Source organism: Schistocerca serialis, chromosome 6 (assembly GCF_023864345.2).
Source record: "Schistocerca serialis cubense isolate TAMUIC-IGC-003099 chromosome 6, iqSchSeri2.2, whole genome shotgun sequence".
NCBI classification, from domain to species: domain Eukaryota; kingdom Metazoa; phylum Arthropoda; class Insecta; order Orthoptera; family Acrididae; genus Schistocerca; species Schistocerca serialis.
In genome coordinates, this window is record NC_064643.1 from 563,214,130 (window position 1) to 563,231,482 (window position 17,353).

The following is a 17,353-nucleotide window of genomic DNA, read 5'->3' on the forward strand; positions in this document are numbered from 1 at the left end:
TCCGTAGAACGCCAGATTTCTTTCTCCTGATAACGACGTCCTCTTGAGTAGTCCCCGCCCGGAGATTCGAATGGGGGACTATTTTACCTCCGGGATATTTTACCCAAGAGGACGCCATCATCATTTAACCATACATTAAAGGTGCACACCCTCGAGAAAAATTACAGCTGTAGCTTCCCCTTGCAAATACCTAATATTTTAATAATAATGGCGTAAAATATATAAAAAGATTTAATATGTCAATAACTACAAGGCGTACAACTTTGCTTCCGCCGTTTACCGATTGATGGCGACAACGGTAAGTAGCGGTCGAAAGTAACAGATCGCAGACGCCAGGCAGTTAGCTTGGACCTCGGTCACATAACCTCATTCAAACATTAGTCGATTTGTGTCTGCATCGTAAAGTTGTTCTTGATTGAAAATGTCAGTTTTCCAGCGTAATTCTCATCATTTGTGGGAGGTTTTACTGTTTTGTTTCAATAGGAAGAAAACAGCGACTGAGTCTCATCAAATGATCTCAAGTATTTATAGTAAGGCCACTATTAGTGAAATAACGTGTCGTGAGTGGCTTCAACGCTTCAAGAACGGCGATTTTAACGTCGTAGACCGGCAGAGTGGTGGAAGAGTGAATGTTTTCGAAGATACAGAGGCCGGCCGGAGTGGCCGAGCGGTTCTAGGCGCTGCAGTCTGGAACCGTGCGACCGCTACGGTCGCAGATTCGAATCCTGCCTCGGGCATGGATGTATGTGATGTCCTTAGGTTAGTTAGGTTTAAGTAGTTCTAAGAACTAGGGAACTGATGAACTCAGAAGTTAAGTCCATAGTGCTCAGAGCCATTTTTTGAAGATGCAGAATTGGAGACATTGCTGGGTGAAGACTCGCGTCAAACTCAAGAAGAAATGGCACGACTGGTGAGAGTGACTAAGCAAAGCCATTTCAAAACGTCTCAAGGCTGTGGGCATGATTCAGAAAGAAGGAACTTTGATCCCGTGTAAGCTGAAACAAAGAGACGTTGAACGGCTTTTGTGTGTTTGTGAACAGTTGCTTCAGAGGCAAAAACGGAAGGGATTTCTGCATCGCATTGTGACCGGGGACGTAAAATGGGTTCATTACGATAACCCTAAACGCAAAAAATAATGGGGATATCCCGGCCATGCCTCCTCGTCGACGACCAAACCGAATATTCACGGCTCCAAGATCATGCTCTACATTTGGTGGGACCAGCTCGGCATTGTGTACTATGAGGCGTTAAAACCAAGTGAAACAATCACAGGTGCTCGTTATCGAATGCAGTTAATGCGTTTGAGCAGAGCATTAAAAGACAAACGGCCGCAGTACAGCGAGAAGAACGTTAAAGTGATTTTGCACCACGACAACACTCGATCCCACGTTGCAAAAGAGGTCAAAACGTACTTGTAAACGTTAAAATGGGAAGTCCTACCCCACCCGCCGTATTCTCCAGACATTGATCCCTCTATCACCTGTTTAGATCAATGGCGCATGGCCTGGCTGACCAACACTTCCGATCTCATGAAGAAATCACAAATTGGATCGATTTTTGGGTCGCTTCAGAAGATGAACAATTTTTTTGTCGCGGGATATGTACACCGCCCGAAAGATGAGAGAAAGTATTGGCCAGCGATGGAAAATACTTTGAATGATACATGTGTAACCAATTAGTTTAATTAAAGCGTCAAATGTTGGGGAAAAGACGGCGGAAGCAACGTTGAACACCTTGTATGTCATGGATAAATGTGCAATTAATAGTTTAGCTTCGCTAAAGTTGAACGAGGACTGAACATTCGGCACCAGAAAATAAATAACTAATTTGTGGCAGTGCTTCGTTTTTCTTCCAGAGCATTTTTACTTTTTCTTGCTAGGAAGCCATTTTACATTGCCACCACACCACCGCGTCAGAATTTATCAAAACAGAGACCTGACAATACGATCAGCTGCAGAATAAAAATGCCGCTAGTTGCCCATATTTACAAAAGAAAAATAGAACTAAATCTGAACCAAGACACTTGACACAAAGAAGCAATATGGGCGTTTATCTCTTCAAAGCTTTCATCCAAGTTCATTCCGATTATCGAATGTAAATTATCAAGATGTCTTTGAAATGACTGTATAACATGCGCATTGCTTTTGAACGGGGACTAACTGTCCTCCGGATGTAATAACATTCAAAATCTGCAGAGTGGTAGAGTACTTGCGGGCAAACCTTGCGGCGTTACATAGTCACATGATTTTGGAGCAGATTTACGTTGGTGATAAGAATTCTGTTCTGTGCATCTGAGAGCTCACGCTAAGTATTGCTACTCTACGGTTGGTGAAGCAGAACAGCGGATCTTCTTGCGGCTGCTGGTCACCGCTTAGCTCATGGCGGTGGCTGGTTCAGCTAAAGCATCTGCTGCTGTGTAGATACTGCAGTAGAATCGTTGCGTTGCCAATGTAACGTAAATAAGTACAAATTTATCGACTATGCGTTGCCGGCCGGTGTGGCCGTGCGGTTCTAAGCGCTTCAGTTTGGAACCGCGTGACCGCTACGGTCGCAGGTTCGAATCCTGCCTCGGGCATGGATGTGTGTGCTGTCCTTATGTTAGTTAGGTTTAAGTAGTTCTAAGTTCTAGGGGACTGACGACCTCAGAAGTTAAGTCCCATAGTGCTCAGAGCCATTTGAACCATTTGACTATGCGTTACAAACAAATCACTTAAGATACAACATAAAATCACAGCACAAACACTTTATTTTATATCGCTTGTTATCATACCTTCTCATCTATTATCGCTTATGGACGAAGGACAGGAGTGTCAAAGTCTCATTCTTTGTCACACAACGATGTGCAGATAATTTACCGGCGTCGATAGTCGTACACACTGAAAACTGCTATGAGACATCACATCTTAACCTTTTGTTTGCTACTAATACAATGTTTTTTACAGTTACACTGTTCTACAGAACTTTTTGTTTGGATATAGAAAGTAGCATAAAGTATTAACTACTGGGTGGAAATGAATGAAAGTGAGAGAGTACGCTATGTGATCAAAAGTATCCGGACATCCCGAAAACATACATTATTCATGTTAGGTGCATTGTGCTGCCACCTACTGCCAGGTACTCTGTATCAGCGACCTCAGTACTCACTAGACATCGTGAGAGAGCAGAATGTGGTGCTCCGCGGAACTCATGGACTTCGAACGTGGTCAGGTGACTGGGTGTCACTTGTGTCATACGCCTGTACGCGAGATTTCCACACTCCTAAACATCCCTAGGTCCACTGTTTCCGATGTGATAGTGATGTGGAATCGTGAAGGGACACGTGCAGCACGAAGGCGTACAGGCCGACCTCGTCTGTTGACTGACACAGACCGCCGACAGTTGAAGAGGGTCGTATACGTAATAGGCAGACATCTATCCAGACCATCACACAGAAATTCCAAACTGCATCAGGATCCACTGCAAGCACTATGATAGTTAGGCGGGAGGAGAGAAAACTTGGATTTCATGGTCGAGCGGCTGCTCATAAGCAACACATCACACCGGTAAATGACAAACGACGCCTCGCTTGATGCAAGGAGCGTAAACATTGGACGACTCAACAGTGGAAAAACGTTGTGTGCAATGACAAATCACGGTACACAATGTGGCCATCCGATGGCAGGGTGTGGGTATGCTGAATGTCCGGTGAACGTCATCTGCCAGTGTGTGTAGTGCAAACAGTAAAATTCGGAAGCGGTGCTTTTATGGTGTGGTCGTTTTTTTCATGTAGGGGGTTTGCACCCCTTGTTTTTTTGCGTGTCACTATCACAGCACAGGCCTACATTGATGTTTTGAGCACCTTCTTGCTTCCCACTGTTGAGGAGCAATTCGGGGGTGGCGATTGCATCTTTCAACGCGATCGAGCACCTGTCCATAACGCACAGCCTGTGGCGGAGTGGTTACACGACAATAACATCCCTGTAATGGACTGGGCTGCACACAGTCCTGACCTGAATCCTACAGAACACCTTTCGGATGTTTTGGAACGCCGACTTCCTGGCAGGTCTTACCGACCGACATAGATACCTCTCCTCAGTGCAGCACTCCGTGAAGTATGGGCTGCCATTCCATAAGAAACCTTCCAGCACCTGATTGAATGTATGCCTGCGAGAGTGGAAGCTGTCATCAGGTCATAAGGGTGGGCCAACACCATACTCAATTCCACCATTACCGATGGAGGGCGCTTTAACTTGTAAGTCATTTTCAGCCAGGTGTCCTGATACTTTTAATCACATAGTGTATGTTGCCAGAGACCCGCCAGGGTAGCCAAGAGCGCTACCGCGCTTCTTCCTGGACTTGGGTAGGCGCGCTGGCGGATTAACGACGAGGGCCCATGTGCTGGCCAGCCTAGATATGGTTTTTAGGCGGTTTTCCACATCCCACTAGGTGAATACCAGGCTGGTCCCCAAGTTTCGCCCCAGTTACATGGCTCGCAGACATCTGAACACATTGGCACTCTTCCATGGATTACACTAGATGCAGATTGTTGGGGTATACTAACTCCTAAGGTGGGTAGGGGGCGGCGACAGGAAGGGCATCTGCCCACCCTTAACATTAACATGCCACATCCGATCAACCAGCAAACCCCACAAGTCGGAATAAATGCTTGTAAAGAGAGAGAGTGTATGTTGCCAGAGGTCTTTCGGTCGTGGGCAGAAAGAGGCACATCACGTAGTGTTGCATGGTCAACTTGACTATAGTGCCAAATGAGACTGGCCCCGCAACAAAAGTCAGCTTAAGGTTCGGGAAAAGATAGTGTGTGTCAATCAGCGAGCAGTTACGGCGGTTTGTGTTGCTTGTCCTCATTACAACATGGTCTGGAGACAACATTTAGATGACTTCGCACTGGAAAGAACCATCGGGAAACTGGAAGCAGGACGAAGTGTAACGAGAGGAGCCCAGGAGTTTGGTATTGCATTTAATGTTTGGACAAATGCTATATTTTTTTGAACTGCAGTTTCTTGGAAGCTTCCTTTGCCTGAATGATGTACTAAGCACTTACATAAACAAAATATACAAGGTGTACAGCTTTGTTTCCGCCGTCTTTTCCCCAACATTTGACGCTTTAATTAAACTAATTGGTTACACATGTATCATTCAAAGTATTTTCCATCGCTGGCCACTACTTTCTCTCATCTTTCGGGCAGTGTACGAATCCCGCGACAAAAAAATTGTTCATCTTCTGAAGCGACCCAAAAATCGATTCAATTTGTGATTTCTCCATGAGATCGGAAGTGTTGGTCAGCCAGGCCATGCGCCATTGATCTAAACAGGTGATAGAGGGTCTGGAGAATACGGCGGGTGGGGTAGGACTTCCCATTTTAACGTTTACAAGTACGTTTTGACCTCTTTTGCAACGTGGGATCGAGTGTTGTCGTGGTGCAAAATCACTTTAACGTTCTTCTCGCTGTACTGCGGCCGTTTGTCTTTTAATGCTCTGCTCAAACGCATTAACTGCATTCGATAACGAGCACCTGTGATTGTTTCACTTGGTTTTAACGCCTCATAGTACACAATGACGAGCTGGTCTCACCAAATGCAGAGCATGATCTTGGAGCCGTGAATATTCGGTTTGGTCGTCGACGAGGAAGCATGGCCGGGATATCCCCATGATTTTTGGCGTTTAGGGTTATCGTAATGAACCCATTTTTCGTCCCCAGTCACAATGCGATGCAGAAATCCCTTCCGTTTTTGCCTCTGAGGCAACTGTTCAGAAACACATAAACACCATTCAACGTCTCTCTGTTTCAGCCCATGCGGGACCCCAAGTTCCTTCTTTCCGAATCATGCCCACAGCCTTGAGACGTTTTGAAATGGCTTGCTGTGTCACTCCCACTAATCGTGCCAGTTCTTCACTCAGCAATGTCTCCAATTCTGCATCTTCGAAAACATTCTCTCTTCCACCACTATGCCGGTCTACGACGTTAAAATCACCGTTCTTGAAGCATTGAACCACTCACGACACGTTCTTTCACTAATTGCGTCCTTACCATAAATACCTGAGAGCATTCGATGAGACTCAGCCGTTGTTTTCCTCATATTGATGTAACTAACCTGTTTCTACGGGTTATTACGTTATTTTTGGGAATGGATATACTTATTGCTTGTGAAATTAACGTGAGAAGATTAGGGTCGCCACCGACTCTAATCACACAACTAATCAAAGGTTTGGCCGAGTCGGAAAATAAATTAATTTGATCATAGACCAAAAACTCATAAAAATGCATACGTCGTGATATTGCTCATAGAGGATGCGATGTAATCAATAGTATTGACCTTGCACTATTCACGAGAATCAAAGATTTAAAATAAAATATAAAATGCATGGACACTGTGCATAAGATCAGCTCCCAGCGAAACACCTGAAAATAAGACTTAATCTAAAGCATTTGTCATCAAATAAAAGGGAAACTAATCACTGGACCTGTGCGTAAGGAAACGCGTTGGATGTGCTAACGGGAAAGCTACGAGGTGAGTGGCTCAGGTGCAAAAACGTAACCTCGGAACACAAGAGAAAATTGTGGATAAAATCATTTATTCCTAAGATATGGATGTGAGGCATGTACACAATTCCTGATAACATTTATTCCTAAAACATTAAAGAAAAGCATCGATACATTCACCGTTATGATCTACACCTAAAATCATTGGTGTGAATCATTCATACAACTGCTGTTGCCTGATAACTGATCGCAATAACACGTAAAGCGGTACGCGTTTCGCAGTACACCCGCGTACCCACGTGGTTTCTGGGGACGCAGTTTCTAGGTATCGTGGCCAAGTTGCAACAATATCACATCACACAATTATGAACAGTTAACATTCTTTAAAACAAACATGAGATCGGACAGTTAGTGATGACGGTAGCCAAAAAACTCTAATGTTCAACCACGTGGTTGGCTCCCCACGGACCAAAGATACATAAAGCAAGGAAAATTTACGAGAAGGCAAAGCTATTAATATTTAGAAAAATGAAAGCTTATACAGGCACAGCTGAAGGCAAACAGACATTCATACAGGAGCGAGTGCTCACTTCTTATCGATACCTTTGTGTGGCGCTCTTCCGGCGGATCCAAGTCTGCTATAAAAATTTACTAAAACAAAAATCTTCCAAAGTTTTGCATTCCTTGCTGCGACAAGGCAAAGCAATCTTTCAGAACTGAAAAGCGAGGCCAAAAGCTAACAGCTCTCCTCTCGCCAAGTAACAACGCGCCACGCGGTCAGTCTAACTCACCCTTCTTCGACTGGAGCTCAGCTGTGGACGCTTCCCGTACCGGCGGCAGACTGCCTCCCTTTTGCTTCTCCAGCCCCTTCCACTCTTCGCGTGGCCCGGAAAACCCAAAGATGCCATTTCCGCCACCAACCTAACGCAGGTGGATTTCTCACAAGTAGCGCAAACCCCTTTGCCTACTTGACCACTAAGAGAGTTGGCTATTCTGTACAACTGCTGCTGAATCTGTATGACTATCGCACACTTTCTGCAGCAGACTTCGCCACCGTCTAGCAACGTGACCCACAACCACATCCATTCAATCACACCGCTATGAGAGCTATGAGGAAAGAGAAATAAGGAAAAGAAAGAGAAATGCTAGTGCAGATGGGCTACTGGACTAATGAAAGGTGACTACAGGACCCTTTCATCACCCCGAACGTCCCGGAGAAGACTGTGCCGCGAATTTTCTCGCCATGCTAGGATATTCGCCAGCAGTCTTCGAAACAAACATACCCTAACGATCAACAATTGCAACAGGCGAACAGCAGCACAAAAGAATTGATTAATCTCTTATATCCAAATGAATTTTATCTGACCTTAGTCAATAATTGTGACCTCATGCGGTCTGCAAGACAAACAGAACAAATTAAATTAAGCGTGATATTGTACGCTAACATCGTGTCATCTGACCTACTACGACAACAAAAATGATATATTATTTTAAAATTGCTTTAACCAATTATCAAAAGTTAACATAGAGACGTAGATGAACAGGTACACAAAATATATACATATATAAACAAATACAATGATGCAAAATCATCACCAAGAACCAAAGGAGTGTCAGCTGGTGCTGACATATATAAAAACATCTAAGTGAAAGTGCAAAACTCAATGTGCATAACAAGTACAGTGACACAAAATCATTAATGAAACCAATGGAATGACAGCTGGTAAATAACCACCTATGGAAAATAAGATGAGTACAAAAACACATACAGAAACCAACTCGTTGACACGCTGTCATTTTGCAGTTTCGTCACATGGTAGTTTCACTGGGTATTCTCTTTAGGTGCTGGGCTGGGCGTCTCTTCTAAAGAAGACTTGGAGGATATGCTACTAGAGGACCACAACACTGAATTGGGGAGTTCGCGGCGGCATAGATTGTAACGTCCGTTGTAACCCAGGTTGTTCATCCTAGACAGCACCCCGCGACGTTGGCTCCTGCCCGTTTCCACCCTCTGCGTCCATACTGTGGGATGGTTCGACGTTGCAGATTTGCAGGACATCGCCGCTTGTCGGCCCTGCCTCATCATCGAGAAGGCGGCTTGGCAGTCGTCGTCCGCGTATTGCAGAGGAATGTGTTTCACGACACACCCGCCATCTCTGTCGTGTCAATGGGGAGGCGCGCGCTCTTCTGCGTCGCATCGAGGTCGACGTAATCTCGTGCGGGCGTCGGGCATGAGACCCGCTTATCACCTCTTTTCACCGCCTCAGCTGATGCGTCAGTGGTGGGACACGCGTCCCTCTTGGCATTGGGCGGTACCTCACCGCAGTGGCCGTCTGGACTAGCGGCGCTCAGGGATCGGCGGCCTCAAAGTTGTACACATTGTAGATGGAGCACTGCAGTTTCCTATTCTGTCTTCTTTAAAATAAGCATGTTGTGTTGGAAACATGTATAAATCGAATGAAATTCGCTGAAATGTGTATACACTAATCACACTGCGTGGTACGCACCCCAACGCTGCCGAATGCATCGTAAATATACACTATCCAGTCACAGTGACGTGGTATCGAAAGTCTTAATAAGCAGCTATTGAAGCATGGGCCGCTATAAGACGTACAGGAAGAGAGTCAGTGACCTCCTATCAACTCTGATCCCCACCCCCCCCTTCCTTTCCTCCATCCTTTTCCTGGGCTCCCTCTCCCCCCCCCCCTTCCATCCTCTTTTTTCCCCACCTACCCTCTCTCTGCACCCCGCCTCTCCCCCGAGTCCTTTTGCATTTTCCTCATCTGCCTTTTCCCATTCCCTCTCGCGTCTGCCCTGCCCCTCCCCCCCTTATGAGTCCTCTCCCTCCTTTGGTCCCCCCCCCCTTTCGTTTTTCCTCTCCTCCCTCCTTGTTTTCCCCCCATCTGTCCAGGTCCCCCCCCCCCCCCCCCCCGCCATCTGCCCTTGGCTATGGTGTGTCATCCTTGTGCCAACATTTTTAGTGCAGTGTTTACAGTGAGTGTTCAGTGTTGTGTGTCTTTTCCGAAGTGTTGCGAACGGACATCATACTGTCGCTGGGTGTGATTTTTATATCTCTTGCGAACAGAAATCAGACTGTCGCCATGTCTTTTAATTGTCTGTCTACTATGTTACCTGTCTGCTTCCTGTGTATTTTATTAGTTTTGCCAATCCTTTGCTTTATGTTTTAACTTTCCACAATTTTCCGACGTTTTACAATTTAAGTCACCGTTTTATCGCCTGCTTTTATTGTTTCTTATCTTCTTCTTACGTTTTAAAAAGTCTGTAGGCTGCAGAGCAGCTTAATAAGCTGCTGCCAGCCCGCCCCCTTCGAGTGGAATCGAAATTCAATAAAGGAAAAAAAAAAAAGAAAAGATGTCAGTGACATTCTGGAAGGTACCGATAGACATGTGGAGCCATGTCGACTCCAGTGCCGTGGCCAGATGCGCTAGGTTTCTAGGTTGATGATTCAGCCCGATCGAAGTGGTCCCACAAACCCGAGGAGTTCGGTGGCCAGAGAAGTGTAGTAAACACATCCTCGTGTTCTTCGAAAGACGCACGTACACCCACAGCCGTATGACATGTTGCATTGTCCTTCTGGTAAATACTATGGTGCCGAGGAAAAGCAAACGGCGTTTATGGGGGTGGGCTTGATCCCCAACATTGGATACATGCTTCTGTTGATCCATTGCGCCTCCCAGATTAACGAGACCATTCAGAATTTTAGAACATGTTTTTTGCTCGCGTATAATGTCGTTTCTGGAAACCCAGAATCTAATCCGTAGGAATCAACGTGGATTCCAGAAACAGCGATCGTGTGAGACCCAACTCGCTTTATTTGTTCATGAGACCCAGAAAATATTAGGTACAGGTTCCCAGGTAGATGCTATTTTCCTTGACTTCCGGAAGGCGTTCGATACAGTTCTGCACTGTCGCCTGATAAACAAAGTAAGAGCCTACGGAACATCAGACAAGCTGTGTGGCTGGATTGAAAAGTTTTTAGAAAACAGATCACAGCATGTTGTTCTCAATGAAGAGACGTCTGCAGACGTTAAAGTAACCTCTGGCGTGCCACAGGGGAGTGTTATTGGACCATTGCTTTTCACAATATGTATAAATGACCTAGTAGATAGTGTCGGAAGTTCCATGCGGCTTTTCGCGGATGATGCTGTAGTATACAGAGAAGTTGGAGCATTAGAAAATTGTAGCGAAATGCAGGAAGATCTGCAGCGGATAGGCACTTGGTGCAGGGAGTGGCAACTGACCCTTAACATAGACAAATGTAATGTATTGCGAGTGCATAGAAAGAAGGATCCTTTATTGTATGATTATATGATAGCGGAACAAACACTGGTAGCAGTTACTTCTATCTGGGAGTATGCGTGCGGAACGATTTGAAGTGGAATGATCATATAAAATTAATTGTTGGTAAGGCGGGTACCACGTTGAGAATCATTGGGAGAGTTCTTAGAAAATGTAGTCCATCAACAAAGGAGCTGGCTTACAAAACACTCGTTCGACCTATACTTGAGTATTGTTCATCAGTGTGGGATCCGTACCAGATCGGGTTGACGAAGGAGATAGAGAAGATCCCAAGAAGAGCGGCGCGTTTCGTCACAGGGTGATTTGGTAAGCGTGATAGCGTTACGGAGATGTTTAGCAAACTCCAATGGCAGACTCTTCAAAAGAGGTGCTCTGCATCGCGGTGTAGCTAGCTGTCCAGGTTTCGAAAAGGTGCGTTTCTGGATGAGGTATCGAATATATTGCTTCCCCCTACTTTTACCTCCCGAGGAGATCACGAATGTAAAATTAGAGAGATTCGAGCGCGCACGGAGGCTTTCCGGCAGTCGTTCTTCCCGCCAACCATACGCGACTGGAACCGGAAAGGGAGGTAATGACAGTGGCACGTAAAGTGCCCTCCGCCACACACCGTTGGGTGGCTTGCGGAGTATAAATGTAGATGTAGATGTAGATAATGTGACGAAAACATTCCCCAGATCATAAAGAAGCGTAGTATTTGCTTTCAGACTTTTCACACCGTTCGTCATTGAGGAGATACTGTTGGCAGCCCATTGGTTCCTCTGGATGGTCAGATGCTCAACAGTTGCACATCTGTTCACCCGTACACATCTCTGCAGGCGTCGTTCGCCCCCGCCGTGGTACACCACAGTTGCCTCCGCGCCGATTTTGGATAGCGCTGCACCAGAATGATCAAGATTTGTTGTGTAGAAAAGATATCAAAGGAAGGACTTCTTAAGTAACAGAACCCAGTACATTGTCCTCGATGGTGAGTGTTCAACGGAGGTGAGGGTATCATCTGCAGTGCCCCACAGAAGTGTGGTAGGTCCGCTGTTGTTTACTATCTACATAAGTGATCTTTTGAATAGGCTGGATAGCAATGTGCGGCTGTTTGCTGATGATGTTGTGGTGTACGGGAAGGTGTCGTCGTTGAGTGATTGTAGGAGGATACAAGATGACTTGGACAGGATTTGTGATTGGTGTGAAGAATGGCAGATAACTCTAAATATAGATAAATTTAAATTAATGCAGATGAATAGGAAAAAAGAATCCTGTAATGTTTGAATACTACATTAGTAGTGTAGCGCTTGACACAGTCACGTCGATTAAATATTTGGGCGTAACATTGCAGAGCGATATGAAGTGGGACAAGCATGTAATGGCAGTTGTGGGGAAGGCGAGTAGTCGTCTTCGGTTCATTGGCAGAATTTTGGGAAGATGTGGTTCATCTGTAAAGGAGACCGCTTATGAAACACTAATATGACCTATTCTTGAGTACTGCTCGAGCGTTTGGGATCCCTATCAGGTCGGATTGAGGGAGGACATAGAAGCAATTCAGAGGCGGGCTGCTAGATTTGTTACTGGTAGGTTTGATTATCACGCGAGTGTTACGAAAATGCTTCAGGAACTCGGGTGGGAGTCTGTAGAGGAAAGGAGGCGCTCTTTTCGTGAATCGCTACTGAGGAAATTTGGAGAACCAGCATTTGGGGCTGACTGCAGTACAATTTTACTGCTGCCAACTTATATTTCGGAGAAAGACCACAAAGATAAGATAAGAGAGATTAGGGCTCGTACAGAGGCATATAGGCAGCCATTTTTCCCTCGTTCTGTTTGGGAGTGGAAGACGGAGAGAAGATGCTAGTTGTAGTACGAGGTACCCTCCGCCACGCACCGTATGGTCTATTGCGGAGTATGTATGTAGATGCAGATTTAGATGTAGAATAGGTCCTCCACAGAGTGGAGGAAAAGAAGGCATGTCTCCTGAAGCTTGTCCAGCTGAGGAGGGGTACGCGGATCAGCCGTCTGCTGAGACAAGATGGTATCATTAAAAGTATCATTGAAGGGACGGTACAACACAAGAGGCAGGACCAAGACTAGGACACATTAACCAGGTCACGGAAGATACCAGCTGCATCACCTATATTGCTCGCAAGAGGAAGACCGAAGACAGATATGAGTAGCGGGCAGCTGCCATCCAACTTGATGGCTGAGCACCTGAGAAGAAGAAGAAGCACTCAGCACTCTAAAAATCACGAGAATAAGACACATTCATTAAAAATGTTTTTTCATTGCTGGCTAAAGTTATCTGTGCTGTTCGGTTTAATTCCCTTAGTAAAGCCGAGAGATGGCAGTCTGCCACACGTGCAATTACCAGTCGTTTTTAGGAACTCTGCACCACCGACACCGCAAATGCTGAATGAGCGAGCGACACAGCGTGAGCGAAGAGGGTACGGCCACGGGTCCCGGGCGAGAACGGTCGTAATGGAAGGCTCAAATTGGAACAGTGAATGTCACTAAGCCTTCCCAGGAAATGGTCGAGATGGGGCCCCACACACGGAGCCCGCCGTCCGTCTTTTAGCGACGCTGACACCGCGCCATCTGTCTCCATACAGAGCCCGGGACCGAGCGGCGTCGCGGGAACAGCTTCCGTCCGCTGCGTCATCCTTCTCAGAAGCTCGTTGGCCGCGCGACTGAAAGAGGTGGAAATGCCAGAGGAGTCTGCAGCTCAATCGTCACTGTTGTTGTGGTCTTCAGTCCGAATACTCGTTTCAATCAGCTCTTCACTCTAGTGTACTCTCTATATTATCTCTGATTAACTACTCCAACTTATATCCGTATGAACGTTCTTTCCGTTGTGGGTCTTCGGTCTCCCTCTACAATTTTTACCCTCTGTGATGTCATTAATAAAAAAACTGACATACTAATAATTTAAATGGAACTGGACGACCAATAAAAAAAATGAATACCAGATCTGTTCAAAAAATTCGAGAACATTCGTAATTTCGCTCCAGTGGTGTGTGCGAGCGAAATGCGGTTGGCATCCCTGCACACACCTGTGTTTAATGCGGAAGTTTCATTGTTGTATGTCTGTTAGTTATTGTTCCGAGCTGTATTGAGTAGAACGTAGTGTCGCACAGTTTGCGAATTTCTAGATGGCAGATATAGAGGAGCAACGCGTCTACAGACGACGCTTATGTCAAAGAAATTGTGCGTGCCACTCGAAGACAGTAATATTTCAGTTGGATCATCTCCTGAAATTCTGACAGCATTCTGGGATCCATCGTGTTGCCGCCAAGTTCATCACACGTCTCTTCAGTCAAGACCAGGAATCTGACCTCGCTACCTCAATGGTTATTTCTTTTAAACATAACAGCGGTGTGGTTTAAGATTTCAGTGAAATTGTTTTCATGTAATCTGGATTGTTAAAATTTTGTTTGTTGAGACGATTGCTTTGAAGGATGCGTGAGCTTATATTGTAGACTGAAGGGGTATTACCGCATTAATAGCTAGTGCAAAGAAGGTCTACTGACGGGATACGTGGAGCAAAAATTCTTAGCCGGATAAAAATTTTCGCAGTTTTCAAACGTTGCAAGATTACTGGATGCATGTGGACAGCTGAAACACAATATCGAGTATTGCTTCTCTACATATCGCTTTGCTTATATTACATGCGTTTTTACAACACATTCCATTAACTTTCTATTTCTACCTGCTGCAATGAAAGTTACCTTATTCAATGATAGGTTTTACAATTTATATTAGTGTAACAACAACGACTGTGTACTATTGTACATATAAGTAATTCTTTTCATCTGATTTTACGATAAACTGTGTAATTGATGTTCTGATTTCAATTCTTTTTGTTTCATGCCATTATGTTAAGAAAACTGTAAATAAGTTTCAATGTGAATATTAACGTTTATGCCAAATGTCAAGTAATATTGTAATAGAATTGAAATGTAACAAATGTTGAAACTGTTGTAAGATGTTTAAAATTGTAACTGTGCTTCTGGTCCATACGTAGGCAATGTGTTAGGATATGTAGAATGCAAAACCTCGGGTGAATACCCGATCTGTCAGAGAGCGGTAAAAGGTGGATGGCAGGCGAGCGCGAGAAAATGCCCGCGGGCACTGCTCGGCACAATGGGCTCAGTAGGAGTTGGAGTTTGGCACTGGTTTGAGCAACACCTTCTGGAGCGAGGAGGCTCTCCGTTCCAACACCCACACAGCACGGCAAAATTCCATAGGCACTAAATGGAAAAGTATTGCGACGCTAAGAAGAATTAAAGTGCCGATACATCGAGAGCCATAGCTGTGGTTGTATGTATGCTCTGTGCCTCGCCGTCTTGCCGCCCGCCAACCGCTGCATCGATACTAGCAGGTTGAATCTTTTAGTACTGTATTCGTATGGATCAGAGAGTGAACTGTGTTTGTTTGGTGCAATAATAACCTACATTTTACCAGAACTTTTCCATCATTTAATTATCCTCACAACTAACCTAGACAGGGTCCTTTTCAAACGTTGTGAAATCCGAGTGTCCCGAAATGAAAATCAAAAATTGAGTTAATAATAATTATTTGCAGAACTAGCTTTATTAGGATGTTGTTTAAAGAAATGTTTTGTTAATGAACCAGTAAATGACTTGAAGGTCTAACGAAGTCGAAAGATAACTTTAGTATTGATATAGTAATGAAGTTTATTATTTCGAGACAGATTTAAAGGCATTTAAATGAGCAGTAAATAAGATGAAAAGAATAGTGACTTATATACTGGAAATCTTGTATGAATAATAAAGTTAGTAATAATTTTTTTTTAAAATACAGCGATCATAACAGTTTCAGGGTCCCCCCTACATTCATTTGAATTCTGAAGTGTTCTAAATTGATTTGACCAGCAAAAGTTAAAGTCAATATAAAAGTCAAAATTTATCAGTGTTTTATCTTTATTTTGTGTGTGGCAGTAAAGTACAATTTCTAGGGTAACCTATGCCCGATTTTTATCAGATTAATAGACAGTATAAATTTTTGTAGTAAACGTTATAGTGTAGTGTTATGTATTCATGATTTTCCATATCAGTACAGAACGTGAAACTATCAGTTCAATAGATTTTCTGGTTCTAAAATACTACTATATTATGCAGTGTTACAACTTGTTGTTTTGCATGAATATATACCAACTTGTACAGGGAAGAAACTCAGTTGATGCCTAATTAGGCTGGCGACCGTATTATTGTCACGTTGGTAGCATCTTCTGGTTTGCTTTTGATCCATCCTGACGTGTGATTGCATTTCGAACTTACTTGGTGGATCATTGTTATTACAGAGTGGATGTAAGTTGATTTGCCACCATTCAGGTAGACACGGTCGATATCGATACGAAAAGCCTTTCTCATAAGGTGAATCCCGCTCACTTACCATAGCACAGGCTTTAATGAGTACTGTGTCAGGGATTACATTAGGTCAGGATTTTTATTTTTTCAGGCTGTCCCGCATCGCGCGCTTTACGCCTCTGCGCCTGTGGGTTCGTCCAAGTAAGTTTGAACCCGAGTTTGATCTCATTCCAGTTGTTTTTAAGCCAGTTGTGTTACCGACTGAGCTAAGGCAGTCTCACTGTATCTCGTAGTACCGGTATATTTTACTTTGTCTCATTATAGATCTTTACGACACAGGCAGTATTCATAAAAGATTATAAATGAAAGGCAATCACTTTAAAATGATTATCGAGACTTCCTAGAAAACATATACTGCATTCCGCCATTGACATGCACCCATAAAAATTTTGGAATTTCGGTGCCCTTGCTAAGAACTTCGTCTTTTTTTCAAGTTTTTTAATAACTTTTAGTTTTCGAAACTGTAAGGCTTAAATCAATAAAACCCGATGGAGCGCTAAAATCCCAGAGTCTTCTTTTAATAGTGCCTTCAATAGGAAGAGGATATTTCGATGCGCTCCTGATATAACCTAAAGCTTTATATGATAGCTAACAAAGTTGTAGCCTTTACAATATCATCAGATGACCATTTAGCACACTATCCGTTCATAACCACTTGTTGCCGTCAGTCAGAAAAAGAACCTTGAATCACTGTTTGAATATGTTTGATTTCAGTTACTCAGCGCTACATCGAGAGAGACCCTCATGCAAATCTGCCTTCCTTTGCCTAATGTCTTTGATTTCTGTTTCCATAATTTCTAATTACTGGCGCAAGCACGCATTGTCGCATTCAAAGCAGTGTTGCTGTCACGTTTAAGGTTTTGTGTAGTAGTAATTTCTTCATTATAGGGTCAAAACCAAAAAAGTTCAAAATATATGGGCTCTAAAGCCCATATCTTAAGAGCTATGAGCACTTGTTAATCATCATCAGTGTGAAACACATCTCTTCTACTGAACAACTTCACATAGATTTTAAGATATGCATTTTCCATGTTTACTAAACTTTTTGCTTCGAACGATCGATCCTCTCATATCCCTGAATATTGATCATTTCTCCTGGAATTCCCTGTACAGAAAAGTAGAAGGCCTAGTAACAACTCCAACACGCTCCGTTGGCCTTTGTACCTGCCATAGTGAATTGTGTTT